We start from the raw sequence: 16,708 nt of genomic DNA, 5'->3' as shown, positions 1-16,708 counted from the left end.
TCTTGTCCTACCTTTCATCTTCAAAAGGGTTTTAAGGGCAGTCATTCAGATTAATTATTTTTTGTCCTGAAGGCAACTCGTACGCGAAACCCGCTGCTAATAAATATCAGTCCAGCGATATACATCCCCGCCCCCCCTCCTCCATACCCTGTGAAAATGAAGTTTTTCAGCGTTTTACAGAAATAGCGCAGAGGACAAGGAAGAAGGAAAACGAGTAGAGGAAAAGAGGTAGCGACAATTGAATCTTGTCTTTCCCCCCTGCGTCCCCCCCCCGACGTGAGGCAAGTTTCTATTTACTTGTTTTGAGGGGTGGTTTCGACGCAAAGCATATTTCCCCGTAGACACAAGACGGTGAGCTAAGCTCCCGCATGTTTCGCTGAAGCAGAAAAAGGAGGAACGCCGTCCTTTCGTGCAACACCGACCGGCTCACGTCGTATGGGAAAAGTACAGCATGTAGTGGAGCTTTGGAAAAAAGCACAAACTTTCCACCTTTCTCCCAGGCGTCAGCTCTGCGCTCTCGGTTAGCAGGGAGAGAGTCTGGGAAGCCACAGAAATGTTGGCAATCTCCCCCTCCCCGTATTTATCCCCTATCATTTACAGACAAGGCTCTTTTTTTAAAAACGTAAAAAAAGCTTTTTTTTTTTTTTTCCGGTCAACCTGGCACTCCTCCCCTTTGCCGCCCAGTCCGCAGCGAGTAGGATGTCTCAGAGCCTGCATGCAGAAAGCTAATTACAGAACCGGGGAAGAGCTCAGCATAACATTTCTTTACACAAACTGTCTGTTTAGCAATATGTAGCCGCTTGATGCTTGTTATTACTAACGTAGATCCGTCAGCGCAGCATTTAAGGCCGTGCAGGCTCATTTCCATCCGACACTAACACGTATTCCCGTTTAGGCAATATGCAACTTCGGTGTCATTTACTGAAGACTCATGGCTGGCATTTCTTTCCCCACTCAAGCCTAGGAGCAGGTGTTTTAACTAACAGATTTTAAAATCATGTCTCGTTTTTGTGTGAATGCCCTTCACATAACCCTAGTTTAGGGTTAAACTTCAAACTACGCTTTTTGAATATCCGATGTGTTCCCTATGTCAACCCAGTTAGGCTTCAAACTGTGTTTTTGACCATCTGAAAGGACAAGTTTAATATAAACTGCTCCCTAACAGCTTTAAAAATGCAAAACTAGCAATACTACACTACGCTGTCTGGAAACTAATTCTTCTAGATCAGGCACAACATTGGACTGGGCAGAATCTGATGTCGTCCATGTACTGGTAACTTTCAGACATTTATACAAATTCTGTGGCTATAGTAACTGAAGAGTTTCTGACACTTGCATACCTTACTTGCATGTTTTCTCTCCATCTGATTAAATGAATGATAAACAGATAATTTCAAAATTATTTTTTGGTTTTTTTTTGTTTTGTTTTGTATATACACATTTATAAAGGGCCTGCCCTGGCAAAAGCTTTGGCAGGTTAATTAGAATGGTATCACTGAGTAAAGCTCTGTGTATACTTTAAACATTTTCAGAAGCATCTCTGAATGTGTTTTAATTTTTTTAGAAAGGATAAAATTAGGTCTGAACTGCAGAAAAATAAATCCACCACCATGTTTTTGTGCTACTGATGGTCTAGATCCTCCAGTCTTTTGTCAAGCAACAATCAGTGGAAGATAACTAAAGACTGTATAATTTTTTTAGGGGCAATTTTTTATTTTGACTTTTCTACTATCACTAACAATTAAACAGGAAACTCAGACTCTTGTTCCTACTCAGGTTCACTGCTTATCTGACCTACATAGTGCTGCACTATTTAGTTTACAGATAGTCTAAATGCACTTTTAGATCCAGAGAGAATAACTATTTGATAGCCCATTTTAAGAATTCTTATTGTTATTAGATTTTACACTTCTTGGAACAAATAATTTTTATTTACAAATTTTGAATCAATAATAAGCTACCAACTAATGTCATCTCCTAAATTAAATTGAAATGAGAATTTGTTCAGAATTAATAATAATGAAAAAAATTAGTTTACAGCTATAATAATTTTGCAGTGTTTTTACTTTTTCGCTGATTTTGCAGAGAGAGTTAGAAGTGAGTTTACACCTTAACAGATGAATTTGCAGCAGAAAACCAAGTAAGCTGTTTTCAACCCAGCACAGCCCTGTTTGTGTAAGTAAGTCTTCAGGCAGACATGTTTAGTAGTTATGGTAAGTGATCATTCCTCTGCAACACAAGTCCCTGGGCATCTTATAAAAATAACAACTCAAGATCTTTAGTTATTGTCCTGCAGAGCAAAAAAAGGAGGAATAAAGCATTGATTGGTAAGCACCTAGAGCTAGGTGTGTGAAAGACACCTTTCAGTGTCCACAGCCACTGGCAAGAGAAGTGCAATGCTCTGCGGTTGAAAGAACATTACCAGGTTCAGGGAAAAGGGTTAAACTTTCTGAAACTATGTCAGTGCTGCAGGTTCTGAGCGGGCAAGGATCCAGGCTTTCTGAATGAATGTAGACTCAATTACTTTGAACTCTTGTTCTGTACATTCCTATTCGCTTAGTAGTGCTATGCCCATTAGGGGAGACAGGAGAAAACAAGAACAAATGTCAAGTCCTAGGCGGTTGGGAGCTTGGCAGTGGAGGAGCAGAGCACTGCCTTGTGGGAGTGGGGTTGGGAGCAAAGGAGTTCAGAAGGGGGGCCAGGATGGAGACAGGCTCTCTGGTTTCCTAACTCATCGCTTCACAAGACATACCTCTTAGGAAAGGTACTGGTGTCCCAGTGTCCTGCTGGGAGAAGGGCCAGAGTTACGGGGACCTGCACATGTGTTGTTTGGAGGCCTAGGGAAGGACTGGAAAGACATGGGCAAGTTGTTTCATAATGATGAGGTGAGCGAAAACCAAGGACCTCAGCTGAACCAAGCCAGGCTTGAAAGCCACAGGAAGATGTCTGATTATAATTTCAGGAGCTTTTAGCACATGGAAAGGCCTGTTCTGATTCAGCAAATACACACCTCATTTTTTCACGTAAATTTACTAGAGAAGTGGGCATGAACTTTCTTTTTGCAAAATAGTAGCTGTCTGTACTTTTGGCCACTCATGAGACTCCATCTCCCCAAGGGAAGAAATGGTTTCTCTTTTCACTTCTAACTTTCAAAAGAGAGCCGGCACTATCCTTTTACTTTAAGAAAGTCATTATTTTTCTCGTGCTAACTTTCATCTGAAGACAGGATTGCACCAGCCACGAGGTACCATCTTAACTCATGACAGGCTCTGCGAATGGCACTCGTGCTATATAATCCAGCACCACCACACCAAGGAATGTAGCAGGGTGACTTTCTGTTGAAGCGAATGTGGGAAATCATGAAATGACAGTCTATTCCTGTGTACCTTTATCTTTGCAGTTTCAGGATTAGCTTACAGAGGTGTTCCCTTTGCTTATGAAAGGCAAGCCCAGTTCCTGTTTTCCATTTCACTTTACCAGAAATACTGTGATAAACCATACGGAGAGAAGGATATTCCTGCTGAAATAACAAATGGCACTCCGTAATTATTTCAGCCTGGCATTTGAGTAAAAACACATTTCATCTTGACTTCTTTTCCCTCTTGACATTTCAGTAGTCATCCTGTTCCACGTCTGCTCTAGTGTGCAAAGCCTGACAATCAGGAAAATACCTCTAGTTCCCCTTGGACAAGGCTTTGTTTTGAAGGATGTACAGAAAGTGAGATTTCGTTTTGCCACCCCCCTGTATACCCTAGAGGACAGTTGTGTCAAACCTTCCCATTTCCAGTGGAGTTCATCAGTCTTTCTTTGCTGCTCTGCTGGGAGTGAAGTGTGTACCTTCCTGAACTAGCTTTGGCATTTTTGTTAATGGAATTAAATTGGCACATCATATCAGGTAGAAATCTCCTCAAAAGAGTGACATCAGCATCAGAGAACTGGATTTGACAGTTTTTAGGATATAAAGACTAAAAACATCTGCAAAAAGAAATTATTTCTTTTTTTTACAGGCTCAAGAAGAGTCACCATTGCAAAACTTGGTACAGACTTTTTATTTATAAAATGAGAGGTGTACACAAGGTTTTATTTTGCACAGTTACAAAATTAACCAAACTCTTAAAGTTATGTTTGAACTTTGCTAAGATTACTAAAAGCACGCAGATGCAGTTGTACTTCTGGTTTGTTTTTATCCTTTAGCTAAACGTATTTTTCTTCCACTGTAAGATGAGTAAGTTAAAATAGCAGTGAAGGTTTGTGACAACTAAATAAAGGTATGTAAACTTACCCACAAACAACCTTTGGAAAAAACTTTTGCAGCAACAGGTAAAGATCCTACCATGTCTGCATTTTCTGTGTTTTGACCTGAGTCAGTCTGCACTGCACAAAGTCTAATTACAGATTAATTATATAAATCTGCCTATGCAGAGGTCTGTTCAGGTATTTTCCCTGAAGTTTAACTTGCGCATGTGTGTATACACTTGCATGCATCAGTCTGATTTGCTATTTATCAAGGCCAGTGCTGACTTGGCGGAACAGATGTTTCCAGATGGAAACTTCAACTGCTCATTACTTGAATTCTTGGATTAAGAATCATCAACCTGTCTGGAGGGAACAAGACATCTTACTCAGTAGCTGAACCCAATCTTTAGTCGGATTTTAATAAGTCTTACCTTTGGGTAAACAGCTTCATATTACTTAGGTTTCAGGTATGATTTTAATATTTTCAGCCCATCTGACAAAAAATACAGAAAAATCTTTTATTATTACCAGTTTGATTTTTCTGACCTCTGTAGGTTCAGTGTATGTCTGACCTAGCGGCTGTTTATTACAACAGGCCTTTTTGAGAACAACAGGTCACTGACTCAGCTTTAGGAGATGAGTCTTTCCTGTATTTTCATCCGTTGTCATACAGCTGCTTGGCTCCGACTTGTTGCACAGTAGGGCCAGAAATGACATCGACATGCTCCTTCAGCATGTCATTTAATTATTTATGTACTATTAGAGCAGATGGAAATCTGTACATGCAGGGTAATTAGACAAGATTGGTTAAAATGTCAATGTACTTAGAAAATAACATTCACAATACTTGGAAAGGTGGTTTGCCCATCACTTGGAAGTGTAGTGGGAGCCACCACCATTTTTCACTTCTACCTCCCCTGTCCAACGCAGAGGCTGCCTGCTTCAAAAGAGCAAATGGTGTTGGCAATGCTTGTTAGCAATAGGTGGTCTTATATGGTGTTTTAAGTGCTTGAATATATGAGACAAACCCACATTTTTTACTACTAAAGAAAGCACTTTATGGCTCCAGAATGTTTATGCTGAGGATCTGTTAACAAATGCTAACTGTAAAGCCGCCACAATTGAGTATTTTGGCTGAAATCTCCTGATTAGAGAAATAATGTAATAGAGAGTGGTTTGGGTCTTGTGAAATACTGGTCTGCCAGGTGGGAGATGGAGCCTATACAGGCTTGGACATGGCAGAGGGGATGGTGTGGCTGGACAAGCTAGGAGGGTATTAAAGCAATGAGCTGCTAGGTTAACAATCCTTAGGAGCATAATGAGGTTGGGCAATGAATGCTCATTTGGAACTAAATCCTGATGTTGAGAGCAAAAATAATTAAGGGATGTGGTCAGAAAAAATTCTTTCACCTCATATGCTGTGTCCTTTCAAATAGGGGAAGAAAGGATAAGCTTCTTAATCAACTGCCTATGAGGTGCTCAAAGAAGATCCTTAGAGCCCAATATCTGCAGGGTACAGTGTGCTGCTCACTGTGGTCCTGGAGAAGAGCAGAGGCCCTGAGAGACAGCTTTGGCTATCCAGAAGAGCTAACGAGCCTGTGTGGTTATGTTCCCTGTGGGACCTGAACTGCCCCATTCAGAGAAGTGTAGAAACCTAAATTTCAGTGTGCCATGGAGCTCTGCCCTTAGGGGTGAGGTGAGGCAGGAGAGGTTCATGCTATTAGTGCTAATGTCTGCATAATTCCTAAAACTAAGCCATATCTGTACTCAAACAGTCTTGCATCTAGGGTAGACAAATTTTACATTAGACAAAACTGAAATAAACTGTAGGCTGAGTGAGGTGAGTACAGTCCTGAAAGTGTACAATCCCATGGAAGGCAAAACACCCTTTCCTCAAAAGAACAGCCCCTTTCCCTCTGCCTCTTTAGAGGGCACTTTGTAAAACAGTTACAATTATAGACACTCAACAGCTGAACTAGTAACAGCAAATATAACATTGATGGCAGTTATTATGGAAAAATAATATGGAGAAAGAAAGATGCCAAGAAGTCAATGACCCGCATTGAAAAAAAACATTTAAAAAAGGTCCATGAAATGTATTAAGAACTCTAACAATTGTCTGGTTTTACACAAATGATGTAGAATTGTTGATATGCAAAGAGAAAAAACATGCTAGATATTTTTGTGCTGCATTTGGGGAAAGAGAAGGAAACATATTTGTATCATATAATGACAAAATGCTTTAGATTTCAACAGTAATTCAAGAGCATATTAAACCAGCTACTATTTATGGTCTTAGATGACCATGTCTGGATAACTTCCCACAAAGAATTTTAAGAGAGATGGTCAGTGAGCTTTCAGGATTGATATTCAGTAATTGTTTGATTAGTCATGTTCCAGAATACTGTTAAGAAAACTAGAGGTAAAACCAATACTTATAAATTAAATGATGTAGCTAATTATAAGCTTGCACGGTGACATTAATTTGAGCAGCTTAATGTGAACAGTCAGTATGTGAATCTATTAAAATAGATAGTATTATTTATGTCACTCAGTATATGCTAATGAAAAACAAGATTTTGCTGAATTACCTTTGGATAAAGTTGGTCACAAAATATAACAGATTTATGAAAAAAACCTTTTTGCAAAGTGTATCACCGGATTCAGCTCAGCATTTTTGGCTGAAATTCCTAACTGACAAGTCTCATCTTTTTTCAAATGGAATATTGCCAGGTTGGTGTATCAGGTCTCATGCGGGGGGACCAATTAGTTTTTAATGACAAGCTGTTTGCCTTTCTAAAAGAAAACATAGTAGTTGATCAGGTTTTTTGAGAGTAAGTGTGGGGGAAAAATTAATAATGAAGGTGGGAAATCTGTCTACTGAAACAACAAATCCCTAGATTCCTTGGTATGTGGGGATGCTTCTAAGCTATACATCTTTCAGTAGAGATACATATGAAGACATGAAAAGGTTCATGGCTTAATTATGGCTAGTTAGCTAGATTCCTCAGATGGCCAGGAAAGATGCAAATCTTAGGTGCCTAAACATCTAAGGTGAACCATGTAGTGCTGTTATACTGTAACTGGCAGGGTGCTTTCACTGAAGAGCTTAATCTTTTTCAGCATCCACAGCTCAAGTCAGGGTGCAATCACTCTCACATTGAGCCAACATGCACTTGCAGTGTCTGGTGGAATATCCATTGTGTAGCCAGTGGAGAGAGCTGCACCTCAAGATGGAGGCAGACACTGCTTCCTTTGGAACACCCAAATTTTGGATGGACCATGCAGTAGACTGAGGTGCTCATTTTAAGAATGAAGTTTTCACTCTTTCCTACTTATGACCCCCTCCTTATGCCTCCTTTTATTTTTTGTTTAAAAAATAATAATGAAAAACCCAACACAAAAAATGGTATAATTAATTTAAACTTAGCACCAGCAGACTTGTTTTTCTTGGTTACATTTTTAGGAATCCTAGTAGTTCAAAAGCACAAGCTCACAGACTGACACCTGTTTAGAAAGACCTTTACAGCACACACTTAAAACTTATGTGTAGTATGGATGCCTACATAGAGCAGAAACTGAAAATGGATTCTTGGAGCTCTCATTTAAAAGATCTACTGAGGCTGGAGGTTGAATGACTGGAATTAAATCTAGACAATTTCAATCTTGATCAGACTCCCACGGTGAGGTTGCTTGACTATCATTGTTTGTGGTCTGATGGATCTTTCTTGTTTGTATCTGAGAATCACTCAGATGCAGCTTACAGAGCACTGATGGCATGTGCAGCATGGCTCAGGAATTCCCAATTAAAGTAACCGGGTAATATGGTTTTGTTGCTCCATTTCCATGATCGGTGCAGAGGAGCCACCCCAGCTCAAAAGAGCAGAAAAAATTAGGTAGCATCTCCTGTCTATCTAAACAGTCTGCCCTTGGGGAGGAAAGCCCCCCAACAACTGGAAGGAACCAGCCTTTCTGCATTCAGAAACAGCTGCTGCATCAGCAAAAGCAGGATTTTCAGTCAGTCAGAGGATATTAAAATTACCACAGGGTTCTCACTTGGTTAATAATAAGGGTAAAAACTCAGGTGACCATTGCAGTTTTTCAACATATCCTGGTAAGTCGATTGACATGTTTTGAATAGAAAAGAAGGTTAGGAACAAACAAGTAATTTCAAAAAATTGTCAGTAGCAAGTACTGATTTTCTATGCATCTGCCTCAAGAGTGACGTTTGACCTCCAGTGAAGACACATTAAACATCTTTCCATAAATGAGCTGTCTAATTGGATATCACTTGTCAGAAGGGATAACAAAGTAGAGATTACAAAACCAGACCTCAGGTTGCAGTAGAAGGGTGATTCAGGAGTTTGAAAGGTGCTTCCCAAGAAAACTTACGAAGATGTGCTTGATTTTTCATCCCAATGACTACATAGAAGAGGATTTACAGTACACACTTAACATTTTGTGATGAAAATATTTAAAATTATGATCATCAAAACTCCAGAAATGAGAGAATATATCTGGACTCACCAGGGAAGCTAAAAACTCATCAGAATATCTTCTGTGTTTAGTGGCCTCACAAGCTGACCAATAAGAAAGATGAATGAACGAAAGGCTGCCAACCTCAGAGACTTCAGTCCTCCACTATGAGGAAGCAGATCAGCCTTGATAAAATGTGGCTGCACATGAGTCCTGTTTACTTGGGGGCTTACAGAATTGGTGACAACATTCATCTTGCTGGATGAGGAAATGTCTGTGTTTCTAACTGCATAGTGCATCCCCCTTCAAGGTTTCTATTTGCCTCATGAGAAACTCATTCCATCAAGGAAGCAACTGTCTCCACACAGTTTGTTTAGTTTCATTTACTCTAGGTAGGGCATAGTCAGAAAACAACAAGTTTGCCAACACTGCAACAATCTAGAAATAAGATGATAGGTGAAAAATGACAGTGGCTATCGGTGACAGCTCAAATGTCTGTTCACAGTAGGGACTTAGAAGCGACATACATCTATCAGAATGCTGGCACACAGAAATACCTCTCTTCTCAAATAAGTCACATAAGATGTCCATTAAAAAAGAAGTCAAATCAAATGTTACAGAAGAGGAAATATTTAATGACATAGGACAGTATTACGTATCTCACCCTAGTTTTGCTAACTATACTATTCCCAGGAGCTGCAGATGCATTCAAAGTCTTTTAGAATGTTTTTAATTTCTCAGACATATATTGAGTATAGATTATGGTAAATAATATTCAACATAGTTAAACAGTTAGTTAATACAATGTTACTTTTTCCCCCTCACTATTTTTTGCCTTTCTGAAAATATTTAGAACCTGATTAACAAAAACAAATAATTTTTTGGGGTGAAAAACATGAAACACTTTGTTAGCATATTGGCACTCATAGCTTCAGCTTCAAGTGTCAGATATTTTCTACAAAACATCCTGGAAAAGCATGCAAGAAAATATTCAGTACAATATTCAATACAGCTTTTTTCTGCACCTAGTTTAAGAATATTAATTTATTTAGGTAATGAAGGATACTGTTTTTCAAAATGAGACATTTAATTTACGATCATATGTTACAACCAGCTTAGCTAGTTTCCACTAATATTTTTCTAAAAGTTTTTCTTCCATAATTTGTTTTGAAAATGCTTTTTGAATTATTAAAAAAGAAAATAAGTAAAAATAAATTCTTTCAGAACAAGATACCAGTATAAAAACTTTCCCCATTTTAATGATGCTTTGTTAATTTTTTTTTTTTAACTAGAACAGCTCTAGATAAAACATATTTATGTATTAGGATGTTCACATTGACCTGTAAATAGTATTCTTGCTGGGTGACTTAATGGAAGTTTGGTGTATGCCTGTTGTGTTGTGGTGTGGAAAACTGCTGTTCATGAATGTACAGCTCATTTCAGACGCGTTTACCTGACCGGTTCACAACACGCTTAGTTAAGCTACAGAGCCCGCTTACGCACGAACTCGGAGGTAATGTGGCAAGTGGGATGAGGCAAGACCTTAACAACATGTCTTAATCCTTGTGCTGCCTGAAAGATATAAATAAGATAAAGAGGAGGAAAAGTTGATTCAATCTTTTAACAAAACAAGGCTTCTTTCTCTCTAGATTGCATATTGATAACTTTGTAGAGTAATAAAATACAAAGCTTCTTTTAATGATTAGAAAACCTTGTTTCTGTGCAATTCAAGAGTAGAGCCTAATGATTCATAAATCTGTCACACAGTACTGGGTACAAATCAACATAAGATACAACATAACTACATGTAACATGGAAAAAAAAATCTGCATTCTGGTGCACAGGAGAAACACACTATAAGTAAAACAAGCATTTAGCCAGGACCAGGATAAAGATCTCATTCTACGTGTTTTAAAGTGTTTTACCATGCAGTACTACAGTTTTTCAATTTTAAGTTTTGCATTCAGATATGACTTCACTGACAAATGAAAGAAGTAAAAGTGGAAGGGACAAATAAATTACCTCTTTTCCTTTTGCTTCATGTTTTTCTTTTGCTTCACATGTCAGATCATGTGAATAGAGCAGGTTGCAAATGCACAAACTGTCTTTCATGAATACCTTCTGCATCCATCGCAGCTGTTTTAAATCGTATGTTAAAACAATTATTTGCAGATAGTGAAATTCACCTATGAGATAATTCATCATAGTAGGTTAGACCAGCTTGGTCCACTGTGTTCTATCAACAGAAACATTTTGCAATGATCCATTGCAGCACTTCCAATCCAGGTGACGTTATTTATAGTATGAAGAAGTAGCAATAAACTTTCCTGGTATCTAATTTAAGAATTCAAAACCAGCTCTATATTCTTTATCCCAAGGACATTGTGGTACTATTAAACTAGTCTCATGTCAGTGTTTCTCTCAAAAATATCACGCTGAGACACAGTGTGATGCAATGCCCACTTCCCTCTGCTCTGAATGCAGGAGTGAAAACAGTGCTTACAGAAAGCTAAGTAATAACCAAACAGACAAAGAAGCTGCATGTTCACACCGAATTATGCCACTTGAGGAATTCCCCTCTACAATTAGTTGAACATTAAAACATTGTACATTTTTAAATATCCACCCTCCATCAAATGCCATGGCCTTAATTTGTTTTATTGGATTAAATGCACCTAACTGGCTACACACAGCTGGAAAGTCCTACCCTTGGCAAAGCCAAGTGTTCAAGTAGTCATGGTATTCATACTCTCTAATATTTGCCAAAGGTTTTTTACTATTTCATAAAGTCAGGTGCTTAAGAATGGGATAAATAAAAACTGGAAAGCTGGTATTTTTAAAGTAGACATCAGAAAATGAAGAAGGAAGAGGCGAATATGAAGTTCAGTATCGTAACAGTACTGAGGAGCTTTATGCAGTCTGTAGAAGGTGCCTCAAGCCAACAGACTGGAAACTCTGAATGTTGTCTTGGCAGTTTCTTTCCAAAGGTCACTCCTTTCTTCAGAAATGCCCCTATCATCATCTTAGACAAAGTGAACTTCTGTGAACACTCAGCAGGGATGATCACATGAAATCCTGTCCATCACCTGAAGAAAATGGTACATACTCAGTTTCCTATGGAAGCAGTATGACAGCTATAAAGCACTGTTCAGCCAATAGCCTTGCCAGGTTTGTTCAGATGGAGTTCCAATTTTTGCTCCAATAAATCCACATTCAGGATCACAGTTGTTCCTATTCCAAACCCAACAGTTGGTATTTCATAAGAGTGAAGCAATGTTAGTGCTGTTATCTCTCTGTGTAGAGTAGGACTTCACGCTATCATGACTAGAAGAAGACAAGGTGATCCCTGGGAATGCCAGCACATCTCTGCTTTTGATACCTCCATGGCCGAGGGGCACCCAAGCAGGAGAACCTTACAGTTACATCTTTATGTTTTCAGAAATTAGAAGTGGTGAGAATAAAGAACACAGAAAACCTCTTATGTGAAAGAATAACAACAAACATAGCTGAGAAGGTGGATCAGGTAATCCTGTTTCCAGAAACATCCAGTGAATCTGGAAACTTCCTTATCAAAGGTACTGTACATCTTTATGAAAACTAGGGCTGTCATTTAAATCAGTAAATGTGATTCTGTCCACTGTTGGCCCATGGGGAGTTTGCACCTTTCTGTTATAAATCTGACAATTCTTGGAGCCAGTACAGTAGATCAGAGAGGTCCATGAAGATGATGTAATGAAGTACAGTAATATATTTTAAAATAAAATTAATTTAAATATATTTTGTTGGCATTTAACTCCTGACCAGAAGCACCTTAAACACAGATGTTCACCAAAAAATATTTTGCTTTGTATTAAAAATAATCAAACCCAAATAATTTCTGTTAAAAATGTGTATGCATTTATAGTATTTCAGTTTACAGCTACAAAATAATAATAGTGAATTATGAATTTCCAGCTGCAGCTGGAAACATAAGACATTTACTGTTCTTTGTAATTTCAGAGTTTAATGGACTGAAAATACTCTGTAGTTGTTTTTAAATCACTCATCTATCTCAGAATTACTATCATGGTGTAAATCTATTTGACAAAGGTTTCAGCCTGCCCAGATGTGAAATGGTGCGTCAGAATGAAAATCCGCTATATTTCATAGAATTGGGTATCTGGCTTTCGTGGACGAGATCTAATCAGCTCGCTCAGGTTCCCCTAAGGGAGGTTTCAGACAGTCTCCATTGTGTAGGAGGGCACCCTGGCTGCACACTGAGATTAGCCTGCAGAGATTTTATGGGGTTGAGAAAGAAAGGTAAGCTCCCTCCTGCTGCCAGTAAACACTGTTATTGTTCTCCATTCCTTGCTGAATGGCACAAATGCAATTCTGCAACGTTAATTACTGCAATAATGAAAGAAATGACACAAAATGACAAGGAATGTGCTAATTCAGTAAGACTCAAGTCATTGACATATTAGTCCCTTTATTGCTTGTTGTTACTTTCAGGCACGTACTCCTTTACTCATAAATACTGAGTAGATTCTGGGGACTTAGTATTTAAATAATAAATCAGTAAAATAAAAATTAATATTTAAGAAGTGGTGCCTAATGATCTTTTAGAAGGTGTCTGGTCAGTACGTGGACACAGAACATCTCTGATGACGTATATGAAAAAAGGACTTAGCCATCATTGCAGGACTCGCAAGCTGCTTCCTTTCCAATGTCCAAAAATGAAGACTCGCTAGAATGTTATTTATATGCTAACCATGAAGGAAAAGGTGGCAAGTGAATAGGCTGCACCAAAATATTGTATTTTCCCCCTGTTTAGACTTCCCACAGCACCATGGAGGAGATGAGTGATATTAATTTTTTTCTGAATGTCTTACATGTAGCTGCAGATGACAACGTGTGAATCTGTGTTTACACTGCTTGGAAACCACAGTGCTGTGAAACACAGAGTGACGGGTCTCCTGTATCTGCGGCCCTGTACCGGCAATGGGGAGCACAAGAAAGCTTGGGTGCAGAATCAACCCTCTCTCAAGGTCTGAGAGAGGTCAGTGGGAATATTTTCAACTCTTTCTTCTAAAAAGGACCCCTGCACTTAGGTAACAACCCCGTTTAAAACCCACGCATACACTGTGTGTGTAAATTCCCTTGAAGAATCAAGCACTACAAAATAATAATGCACAAAGAAACAAATTCTTCTGAAGAACTGAATAAGGAAGCAAAAGAGAGTCTTGCATGCCACAATATGTATCTCTAGAATCACAAAAAACAGGACCACTGGGAATTGCTCACAGTTTCAGCTGCAACACTGAATAATCTAAGTAATCCTTTTTCTATTGAACCAAAAGGAAAAATGAAAAGACTTTCATTGAAATACAGTCATAAATTCCATCCATAAGACTTTTCCTGCAATTAAGTTACATTTACTGATCCACGACTCCCTTAAAAGGAGCATTAACACAAAGACTTCAATTATTCATGGTCAAACAAAGTTGATTCTATTGCTTCAGTCAAAGCAGCATTCTCTTTTACTGTGGTTATTTCTGTAGTATCTTCAAAAAGGGCACAGAGTCTGTGAAAACATGTAAGTTTTTGAGTAAAAGCTATTTCCATGATCAATGCTAACTTCTTACATTTAATACTTCTGTCATTTTCTCCTGCCATGAGGATGAAGTTTGCTGGTAGTTTTCGTCCCCTTCATCCTTTAAAGGGTAAGCTGATTGAAATTCACCTTTTTTTTTTTTTTAAACTTAGTTCCAGTGTCCTAAGAAAAAGAAGTCTTTCTCTCGCTAAAAGAAAAACCAAGAAACAAAAACCACAGGTATTTACTGTTATGGAAAACTTATCAGTGAGGAAAGAAACACAGGGACCTCCACAAAATGAACTCTGTGGAAGAAAGTTTGTGGCTCTTGTGCTGTCAGCAGAGGGCTGAAAAGAGCTGCAGAGGGTCTAACATCTGTGAAGAGCTGTACCTACTTCTTTTCCTGCTAAAAGCTTCTACAGTACTCGCCACTCACTCTTGCACAATTCCCAACTGCTGTCCATTTCCGCTCATGATGCCATCCCCTGAGAGCTGGCACCCTCTGCTGCTGCCAATTGCTGCCCAGCTTCAGTCTGAAATACCCTAAGTGTAACTGCCTTAATCAAGCTGCGGAAGTATGCGTTTTAAAGGTCAAGAGTTCCCAATCAATCCCAGGAATTTAAGAAGGGGATAATATTGCCCAAAGACACTAAGCAAAACTTGATCTTCTAGAGATACTTGTTTCATTTTCAAAGGTCGAGAATGAATACAGATGCTCGATATTTGGTATAAGAAAATACCAGGGATACATTTCTTTGACTCAGTAAGAAGTCTGGCATATGATCTATTAAACGTAATGTTAACAGGGAGAGAAATGTTTTCCTCAGTAGACCTCCCTAATAAGCACAACCCTGAAAGATGACAGGATGTTACAGACTCAAACTGTTGTGTATAAATCTGTTTTCATGTAAATGTGCTACAGACTGACAACTGATTGAGACACATATACATAATAACAAAAATACTTCTTGAAAAGGTAGTAATTTGTTTCTACAATGTCATGCTCTCTGAGTCATGTCTTTCAAAGACATGGAAGTTAATGAATGCCTGCCTACCAGGAGTAAAAGAATTCTGACTGACCATCTTGCAGGTGTCAGAGGTTTAATAGATTGAAGTGTTCCTGTTTTTTTTTACTGAAACTACATATCATAAAAAAGTGTAACTGAAACAGAAAATAACACCTAATGTGTAAGAGGTAGGAAATCGTATCCCTGAGATACTGACAAATACTGAATTGATATCTGAATTTATAGATGTTCCTCTTTCAACAGATTTCATTGCTGCTTTGTACAGAAAGTCTTGAAGAGAATGAAGACTACAAATCCAAAAGGCATATTGTTTATTTGTACAGAAAATATTTAGAAACTACAGTGCCAGGGAACTATGACCACAGGATTCAGCAGTAAGCCTTAAAAGTTTAGGTCCTTATTAAAAAACACAGTTATGTTTTCAATTTTTTCCTCAAACAAGAGATTACCTTGATGCACTACAGCTTCTTGTCTTCAGACAAGGGACAGAAAGGTGAGAAAGCAATTAGAGTGTTAAAAAACCTCCAAATCCTAACCTGCTCTAAAGCATTGTCTTTCTTTCTTTCCTGTTCAACCCATGTATTTACAAAACTTATCACTTAAGTAACACCTACTTAATGTACAAAGAAATGTAATAGTGGATAGAGATTTTTTTTGGCTTTGCTCCCTTTGGTTTGAAAAAGAGGAACTGAAGACGATTATGTGGGTTGGGCACTTCAGTCACAAGTTGCTTACATGCATGACTACCCTTAGAAATTTCTCTTCACTTCATTATTTTTGACTCACACATCATTGACACAAGGCCTGTGACAATAGATGGCAAAGACCATGAAGAATAATTTTGGAATAATTCATTTGACAACTATGTTTGTGGGAAAGAACACCAGTAAAAGTGCTGTACAGGTACTGCAACTGAGCCTTTTCATTACTTAGAGCAAAAAGCTTCATTAATTTTTGCTGTAGGGCATCTCACATTTGAATAGTTATATTTAAGTGACATGCTAGCTTTCTCATGAGAAGCTTAGAAGGTCTCCTCCTAGATAATTAATTATAGCCTTGAAGTCTAGTGAAGAATCACAGGAAAAATACAGTTTTCAATTAAAAAAACCCCACAATATTGAGGAGATTTACACACGGACTACATGGATTACAAGAATTTACCAACAGCATTGTGTGTTAGCAGTATATTCCAATAAATTGCTTTTATTACGTTTAAAAATGGACCTTGTTAATAATTAAAAAAAACCCTAAAACCCACAACCCTTTGATAGAATAAGCCACTCTGTCATCTGAAGAACTGTTTAAGTATCAATAAAATTTCACCACAAAATCAGCCTAATCTTCTGCCAGCCTTCTTAGAAAATCAGGCTGCCTGGAGGACACAGAAATTTACAAT

Source organism: Corvus hawaiiensis, chromosome 2 (genome assembly GCF_020740725.1).
Source record: "Corvus hawaiiensis isolate bCorHaw1 chromosome 2, bCorHaw1.pri.cur, whole genome shotgun sequence".
NCBI classification, from domain to species: Eukaryota; Metazoa; Chordata; class Aves; order Passeriformes; family Corvidae; genus Corvus; species Corvus hawaiiensis.
The sequence above is the reverse complement of the archived record's forward strand: the minus strand, read 5'-3'. Positions refer to the sequence as shown.